Genomic DNA, 8,638 nt, shown 5'->3' on the forward strand with positions numbered 1-8,638 from the left:
TGGTCTGTGTAAGCTTCAATCTCAAACCCTAGCATCAGATAACATGTGCCCTAAACCAATCAGCACATCACTCTCCCCTGGCCAGAGATTGGGGGAGGAAGGGAGAAGGGATAGGCAGTAATAGGTGACCTAAGCCAGTCCAATCAGAGTAAATTTAGAACTCACCAGATGGGAATGCTTGGACAAAGATGATCACTTCTTTCTCTGTGGATGTGAACCTAAAGACACGGCTTTGGGAACCATCCTGTGACAATCCAGTGCCCCATCCTATCACCAGGAGGAGAGCCTCTTTTGAAATTGTCAACACAGACACAGAGAAAGCAAGCTAGTGATGGAGAGAATTCAGATCCTCAACTGTCTAATTGTGCCAACCAATACACTCTCCTTTTTGCTTAAGTTAGTTAAACTGGGTTTCTTATCACTTGAAACCACAAAAATCACAATTGATGCATCCAATACCTATCAATGAGCTCTGGCACAGAGTAGGCACTCAATAACTATTTAAATAAATATACTAAGTATAGAAAACCACTCTGAAATTTTGAAAAGCACTTTCTTTATACATTACTGTTCTGTTTTGATGGAAAGGGGTCAAGTTCTTGTCAGTTTATAAGTGTATCAAAGATGACACAACGCAAGTCCCATCCTGTTAAAAATATTTTTCCTTACCTGCCCACATTATTCCTTTTTGCATACAGTTCTTCTGTTTTCTAAAGATGATTTTTGTGTCTTACATTGTATTTTACATTATACTTTAAACTGAACATTACACATTAGACTTAAACTCAGGTCTTAAGATCCTATGGATTTGGAACAAACACACCTAATACTTTTGGTGTTTCACATAAAACACTTCTGTATCTTATCTCCTTAGGAGATGGAGAACACGAAGGTCACAGACATTCCATAACAGTAACTCTAAACGAATTTAGAAATCATAGAGATTAACCCTCATGCTTTTCCTCTAGAACTACTACTACTTTTTAAATTCTGACTTTGTAGATTTCTGAAGAAACCATTTTTCACTGGCTCTCTCAGACCATCCCCATCCTCCCTCACATCCACTAACCTATACACCACAGAAGCATATAGAATAATTTTATAATTAGTGCCTTATTAGGGAAAAAAAAGAGTTCTTTTAGTTATCAATGCCTTACTGGAAAAAATTACCAGTTCCCCAAAAGTTACAACAGATGCCTGCCAGGACACATCAAGTTTGCTATTGAGAAAAGGCATGTGGGAGGATGAGGACATACTGAGGATAGTAAATACATGTTGGCTTTTAGTTATTAAACTGAAACTTTGCTGCATCTAAAGCCACATCACCTATACCACATTCACAATCGCCCAGTAATTGAATACCTACAACAGTGAGGAACAATACTTCCCAAACTCTTCATTTATGATAACTGCACCTCTGTAATCAACCAACACCATTAAGTAAAGGTGCACATTCTTTCTGGAAAAGGTGGCTTTAAAACATCTACATTCCAGAAGGAGAAAAAAATACATACACAGGCTGCCTTAACATAACAGGTTGTCCAGAAGGCAATAAGGCAGGGAAAAGAACCAATATGGTATAAGATCAAAATGGGGATGGGGAGTGGGAAATTACCTAATATTTTGCAGGTGGATTCTGGCTTCCAACCATAGCATCCACATTAAGCTGGGATGAGTGAGAATGAAAGTAGCTGAAGATAGAATACATAGCCTCCCTTATGAATTCATTGGTGTGTGCCAACACTTCCTGTTTCTTTAGCGGTTTATCCTACAAAAAATTTCTTTGTCAAAGGAAGCTGACAGTGAGAGTGCAGCATTTGTAAGGCCTCATTTTTCCAATATTGCTACCTTTTCAGTCCCGAGATTAGTCACCTTATCTTAGTCAAATTCTCCATTCATGCACAAATTCTAAATATAGACAACTGCCACCACCACCAGACCACCACCAAGCCTATTAAATGAATTAGTGTCTCAAATTGCTTTCAAGATACAGAACGTAGTATTTTCCCTGCAATTTTTACTCAGATTCACAAAATCTGGCTCCATTTCTGCTGACTCACCTCCCAGTACACACTGCTTGTCTTGTTCTTCAATGTTCCAATAAATGCCTGCTTGGATGCATCAAATTTGCTACTAAGAAAGTACAGAGAAGTGGAAATGTGTGTGAGGTGGGAAGGGTAGCAAGGAGAAGATTCTGAAGATAACTCTAGTAAAGCATTTTTTCCAATATGTACCCTAAGGCAGACAAAATCTGGGTACTGGCATGCATATGCTTGTGTTTTAAAGATGAAAGGCTCCTAAAGTGCAGCTTTAAGGACTCCCACTCAATCCCTTCTATTCTACTTCCTTATTGTTAACAGATCTAGTAAGCACTCCAACGTGAAAGAGGAGGTAGATTCTGTTTCCTAACCTATGCAACAACCTAAGTAATAGCAAGTTGCGATCACATACATTCTTCAAGTTTCAAAAACTGAATTCAAATTTGCCAGAGTACTGCAGAGAACTATCTGCAAAAAGAGGAAACATGAATTTTTCCTTTGTATTCTATTCCTGCTTCTCCCATCTCTGGGAGATTTCCCAGAGATTTCCTCAGTAAAACCATATGCCCAGTAATGGTTTACTTTTTACATTATGTTCAGTTACAAAGCTGAGTAAGCAAGCATACTTCATATTTGGGATCTTTACCTGCTTCTACCATTGTGGAGCTTAATAAAGTGGTGCTCTTTTATTTTTTTTAATGTTTATTTATTTTTGAGAGAGAGAGACAGAGCACAAGCGGGGGAGGGGCAGAGAGAGAGGGAGACACAGAAACCGAACCCGGCTCCAGGCTCTGAGCTATTAGCACAGAGCCCAACATGGGGCTCAAACCCATGAACCATGAGATCATGACCTGAGCTGAAGTTGGACGCTTAACCGACTGAGCCACCAAGGAGCCCTGATAAAGTGGTGCTCTTAAGAGGCAAACTCTGAACTCCTAGGTCAAAGTGCATCTAATACTCTTGGCATTACTCACTTCATCTGCTGTACATTCAGGCCTTTCCGAAGAATGCAGTCATGTCATCGCTTATATAAAGGCCTTTGAAGTTAGAGAGAGGGTATGTCTAACCCATAGTGGGGAGGAGGAATTGGATTCAAGAACCAGCAGACCTCCTAGATCAGGAATTAACAAAAAACAGCCCACAGGCCAGAAATGGCCCACTGCCTGCTTTTGTAACTAAAGTTTTATTGGAACACAACCACACCCATTCACTGATGTACTGTCTATGCTGCTTTTGTGCTACAACTGCAGAGATGAGTAGTTGCAACAGACACTGTATGACCTATAAAGCCTAATATTTACTATCTGGTCCTTTACCCAAAAAAAAAAAAAAAAAAAAAAAAAAATCCAACTCTTATCCTAAATGAAGACGGAGCCAGTTTTATCAGTAATTTGGAAGAAAATCCTACCTAGATTATCCAAACAGCTGTAAAGTAGAAGTTAGTGCTAGGAATATGATTATTTCAAGAAATTGTACTATAACTTTCTGATACAGGATTACTGCAGTTTATATCACTGACCTGTATGTACTACTACACTATATAGAATAAGTCTTAAGTATGCCTGATGTAGGAAATGCCAAATGAAAAAGTAAATGTCACAACATAACCTACACTGACAGATTAGTTTTAAACCAGAGCTCAATGCTATGCCTCAATATCTGAAGCTTGTAAATTGCCACATCTAATATCTTATCTTTGAACTTGATCTCTTCTCTTTAATTTCTTCAGAGAAACCTTTTTTTCAACAGACATTGAGTGGGTACTTACTCTGTGCCAGACCCTGGGTTCTCCATGGAACAAAATAAAGCTTATATTTGCACGTGGCCGTATAATAGAACTTTTTTGGAAAGAGATTATACTAAAAACCACAAGGAACACTTGTAATAATTCTTACGGTTGAACGATTTTGCTTCACCACTTTTCCACTACAAGATTCAGTAAGTAAACACTGTATTTAGATTCTGCTCTTCCTAGAGTGAGTTACAGAATTTATATCTCTAAGGCAGGGTCTACAATAGATTCAGGGAGTCTGGGTTGGACCAAAAAAAAAAAAAAAATCATATCTTCACTTTTACTAACCTCTGGCAAATTCACCACTTCCTTCAGTTATGAACATAAGCCACAACATAACAGTAGACTTTGTTACCAATTGAAATCTTAGATATATTTAGACATTATACTTATTACAAATATCTTCAAATACTGTTTAAACATATGATCATTTTAAAGTAATTATGGTTAGGGCCACCTGGGTGGTTCAATTCGTTAAGCGTCTTAGGCTCAGATCATGATCTTATGGGTTTGTGAGTTTGAGTCCCGCATCTGGCTCGGTGCTGACCACGCAGAGTCTACTTGGGATTCTCTGTCTCTCCTTCTCTCTGTCCTTCCCCCACTCATGTTTTCTCTCTCTCAAAATATATAAACTTAAAAAAAATAAAGTTATTATGGTTATAAGATCCATTGATAGTAAACATTTACTATGTTAATAAAAAGCATATATAGCATTGTATCACACATATTAAAAACATTTTGATAACTATATTTCAACAGTTTCCTTTATAATTATATTTTGTTTTTTGCACATAAAAATATTATTCCAAAAGGGAATACACAAAGCTTCACCATACTGCCAAAGGCGTCCATGGCACAAAATGATTTAAGATTTCTACTCTAAAAAAAAAAAAAAAAAGACTTCTACTTTAGGGCCAGAAAATAAACAAGGATAATCACATCTAAGGTAATTCCCTTTAGATAAGAAAAACCACCTAAAAAAAAACCCAAAAACTACCTGCTTTCTGTTAAGTGCTACACATACCATTTGTTCTCTAGCATACAGCAAAGACCATATGTCACTATTTTTTTTTTTTTACCAGCCTTCACTTCACAGCTGGTTTGCAAATAGTTGTGAATGTGATCTAACAGCCAGGGGTTCCCCTAGCTCATTGGCAGTCACTCTAGTACAAATATAGAAAGCTTCAAACCAATCTAACTTTTAACAAGAGAGTTATCCAAAAAAGGGATAAAAAGACAAAACAAAAACCAAAAAAAGCCAGCTATATAGCTATCTACTAATCTTGTTTGCAAATAGTAAAATACAAGCAATGCAATTATTTATGTTAATGAGATAATGCATGTAAACAAACCTAACCCAATGCCAAATATTTGTTAGAGACTCACAGTTCTTTTTTTTTCCCCCCTGCTGGAGTGGAGCTTTGGCACATACTGCAAAATAGAGTTGTAAAAATGTATAGTTCCTGAATTTCCTGACTCAATTGTAGAAGAGGGAGTTCTCTATTAGTAGAAGCGCCAAAAAATCTGACTTCAGATCAGAGTTATGCAAATACGTGAAAAGCATAAAATTACAATTATTACTAGATATTTTTGTCATTACTCGTCATTAACAATAGCAAATTATTATTCTTGCTTTCTCTACATTTTATAAATTAATTCTTATCAGCATTTATAACACAGAAAAATTATTCAGCTCCCTAGGGTAATGATGTCTAACCTGGAGATCAGACAGTTCTATAGGGGAATCATGAATGGGGTCAGGTGGTTTACAAATGCCATGAGATTGTATACAAGATTTGTAAGTGTGCGTATGTTTCAGATTATTAAAGGATTGTTTAAGCAGACGAATAGCAACCTCTGCCATAGTTAGAAAAGCTGAAACAAGAAAAAGCAAACAATTCTTCCCATACTCACAGAGTGAGTCAGTGTTAACATCAGATAAAGTAACCTGGGATTTCTGAATCCAAGGCTCTGACTAGATTATTTTCCCTAAGGGATCACATATCCAACGAGAAGGTCCCCGAGAAAAATAAAACCTCAACTGTTTATTGGAAGAGAAACCATAGGCTAAGAAAAGAATAAAGTTCATTCCTTATCAATCAGGACATAATACTGGTTTTTGAAGGGAATTTGCAAAACAGGCCGGTCAAAAAGAATCCTTTCATTCAACAAACACAAAGGACCCCAGAGGCAGTAGTGCAGTCCCCAGGCCTAAATGTCTTCTCTTCTAAGTCAGTTACCTTGAAGCATATAAAACTGACCCTTGAACAACACAGAGATGAGGGGCACCGCCCCCCAACACACACATGTTGAGAATCTATATATAACTTCTGACTTCTCCAAAACTTGACTACTAATAGCCTACTGTTGACTGGAAGCCTTACCAATAACATAAACAGTTGATTAACACATTTTGTATGTTATATGTATTATATACTGTATTCTTACAATAAACTAGAGAAAACAAAATTTTATTAAGAAAATCATAAGGAAGGAAAATTACATTGACAGCATTGCATTAATCGAAAAAATATCCACGTGTACATGGACCCACGCAGCTCAAACCTGTGCTGCTCAGCCAACCATATTTGGTTACAGAAAGAAATTCTTGAGTAGTTCCTTTTAGTTATGTAGAATGTAAGCCAAATAAACATCTAATGTTTTAGAAAAAGGTGTAACTAGTCATTTTTTAGCTAAACAAAGGCATTATTCACAACTCACTACCACTCAAGAATCTTTCTGAACTCCCTTCCTGTATCACAAAGTGTACATGTATAGGAAGTGGGGGTGACTATTAGGTTATCAGATAAATGCAGTGTCAGATAAAGTAAAATTACCTCAAGTTTCTTCTATTAGATTTCTTAAAAAACCACCAGGTGGTACAATTCAGTAGCACCTTCTACAAAGGTTTGTAGAGAGGGGGTAGTGAAATTCACTTTAGTTCATTTCATCTGCATCACCAGCCACCCTCACAAATGGGATCAGCAGGAATAAAAACAGCAGCTAAAACGTTACCCACAGCATGGTATCATTTCCAGTATGCCAGTCTTGGCCTCCAGTGCACAAATCACTGAGCTGGACAGCTAAATATATCAAAGCCTCTCTGGTATGGTATTCCAGTCACCACTGTTGACTTTCTAAGCATCATCCTTTCTTCCCCATCATGGTCACCATCTGTTTACCACTGATTACTGGACCAATACCATTCTCAACTAATATCTTTTTACCAGCAATTCTCGGTACTTACAGAATCACTAAATGTCAAGATTGAAAAGGGCCCTGAAGGCCATATCTCCCTACTCCCATTTTATTCTTGGCAGAATGTTTTCTGTCTCTGTCTTCAATTCCCTTCCTAAGCCTTGTTCCTACCCTCCTCAAAGCTTCCTCTTTCTCAATGTCTATTTCTAGCAGTTTTTCCTATCACAAACCCCTGTATCCTCACTGTCTCTGTAAATACCACTGTCTCTATTGCAAAATGTGAGTTCTAGTTCTCCCAACTGAGATTGTGAGTTTCAGTCCTCCATCATAACCGGTCATCTCACTTATATTTGGGAAGCCTTTGCCGGTTAAGTCAATCTGATGGAGCCTATGCCCCAGCCAGAGCCAGTCTTTGCACATCCAAACAGTCTCCTAAACATAGAATCATGGCATTTTAGGCCTGAAAGAAAAGTCAGAAATAACCTGGTCCAACATTTTTACTACATTTCATACATTTTAAGATATATGAAATCCATTTGACATCATAATCTCATACACGGATAACTGAAACAAGTTTCATGAAACAATACTTACCCTCACTATGTGAACACACTGAAAATTTCTATTGTATTCCATTTTGTTTTAAATTCAGGTGCTAACCACTAAATGGACTTCACAACCCAATAATAGGATGGAATCCACAGTCCGGGAAATATTAATCTAGTCCAAACTTCCCATTCACTGATGAAGAAACTGTAGCTCAGTCCTGAGGCTACGTTTCCCAGCCACAAGATGGTTGTCCATAAAATTAAACTCGGGCCTGATAAGTCCCAGACCAGTGTTCTTTACACTAAACACCTTCTCTGCCCAGTCATGACCACCCAACCACACCCAGTGCCCAGACATAACCCTACAGTACCATGTCCAGTCACTGAGCCCACACTGCTGTCCAAGCCAGCCCCTCAGTTACTGCTGGTCGATCCCCCTGCAGCCGTTCCTTCAGTTGCCTTAGATCAGAGTCCCCTCACAGTCACTATCCATCGACCAGAGTCTCCTCCAAGTCATTGCCTCATACTTTCTCAATCGTAGTCCCTTCGCAGCCTCTGCCTCGCGCTCTCCGAGGTCAGAGTCCCTTCGCATTCACTGCCTCTGGGTCGCACGCTCCTCGCAAGCAGCTACATCTCGGTCACAGTCCCCTCGCTGTCACTGCCCCTCTGGGTCACAGTAGCCTCCACAGCCCCTCCGTACACTCCCTTCGCTGTCACTGACCCACTCCTCTTTCAGTCAGTCTCCTCGCGGTCCTAGCCGCACAGTCTGTTCTCTCAAAGACAGCCGCAAGGATATGCACACACCGGGTCCTCACCTGCAGTGGTGAGGTCACGCTCCCCCCGGCCCCCGTCCCGTCGGATTTCTCCCAGGCGCCGCGTCACGGACAAGGGAAGTTGAGGAGGTTGCGGGGAGACGCCCGGGAAAGGCAGCTGACGGAACAGCGGGCCGGAAGTCCCGCCTACTGCCCGCCCTCTTGTCAATCCGACCGCGACACTTCCCTGAAAACCACGACCCCTGACACAGTAGTTCCGCCTCCACGGAGGCCCTTGGGGTGGAGTGG

The 8,638-nt window shown here is 39.6% G+C and overlaps 1 protein-coding gene across 3 annotated transcripts in view; it reads right to left on the reverse strand.

The window, feature by feature from the left end:
- PCYT1A (phosphate cytidylyltransferase 1A, choline) overlaps positions 1-8,544 on the reverse strand; it is a 47,757-nt gene extending 39,213 nt beyond the window's left edge. The window contains exon 1 of one of the 3 annotated variants that reach the window (XM_042954679.1): positions 8,393-8,544. The gene's annotated coding sequence lies outside the window, so the exon portion shown is untranslated. Of the gene's footprint in view, positions 1-7,623; positions 7,923-7,948; positions 8,289-8,392 lie in introns of those variants that run through there. The other 2 variants (XM_042954682.1, XM_042954680.1) reach the window with 2 other exon arrangements.
- Between the last annotated feature and the right edge of the window lie 94 nt (positions 8,545-8,638).

Source organism: Panthera leo, chromosome C2, assembly GCF_018350215.1.
Source record: "Panthera leo isolate Ple1 chromosome C2, P.leo_Ple1_pat1.1, whole genome shotgun sequence".
In the NCBI taxonomy this organism is placed as follows: Eukaryota; Metazoa; Chordata; class Mammalia; order Carnivora; family Felidae; genus Panthera; species Panthera leo.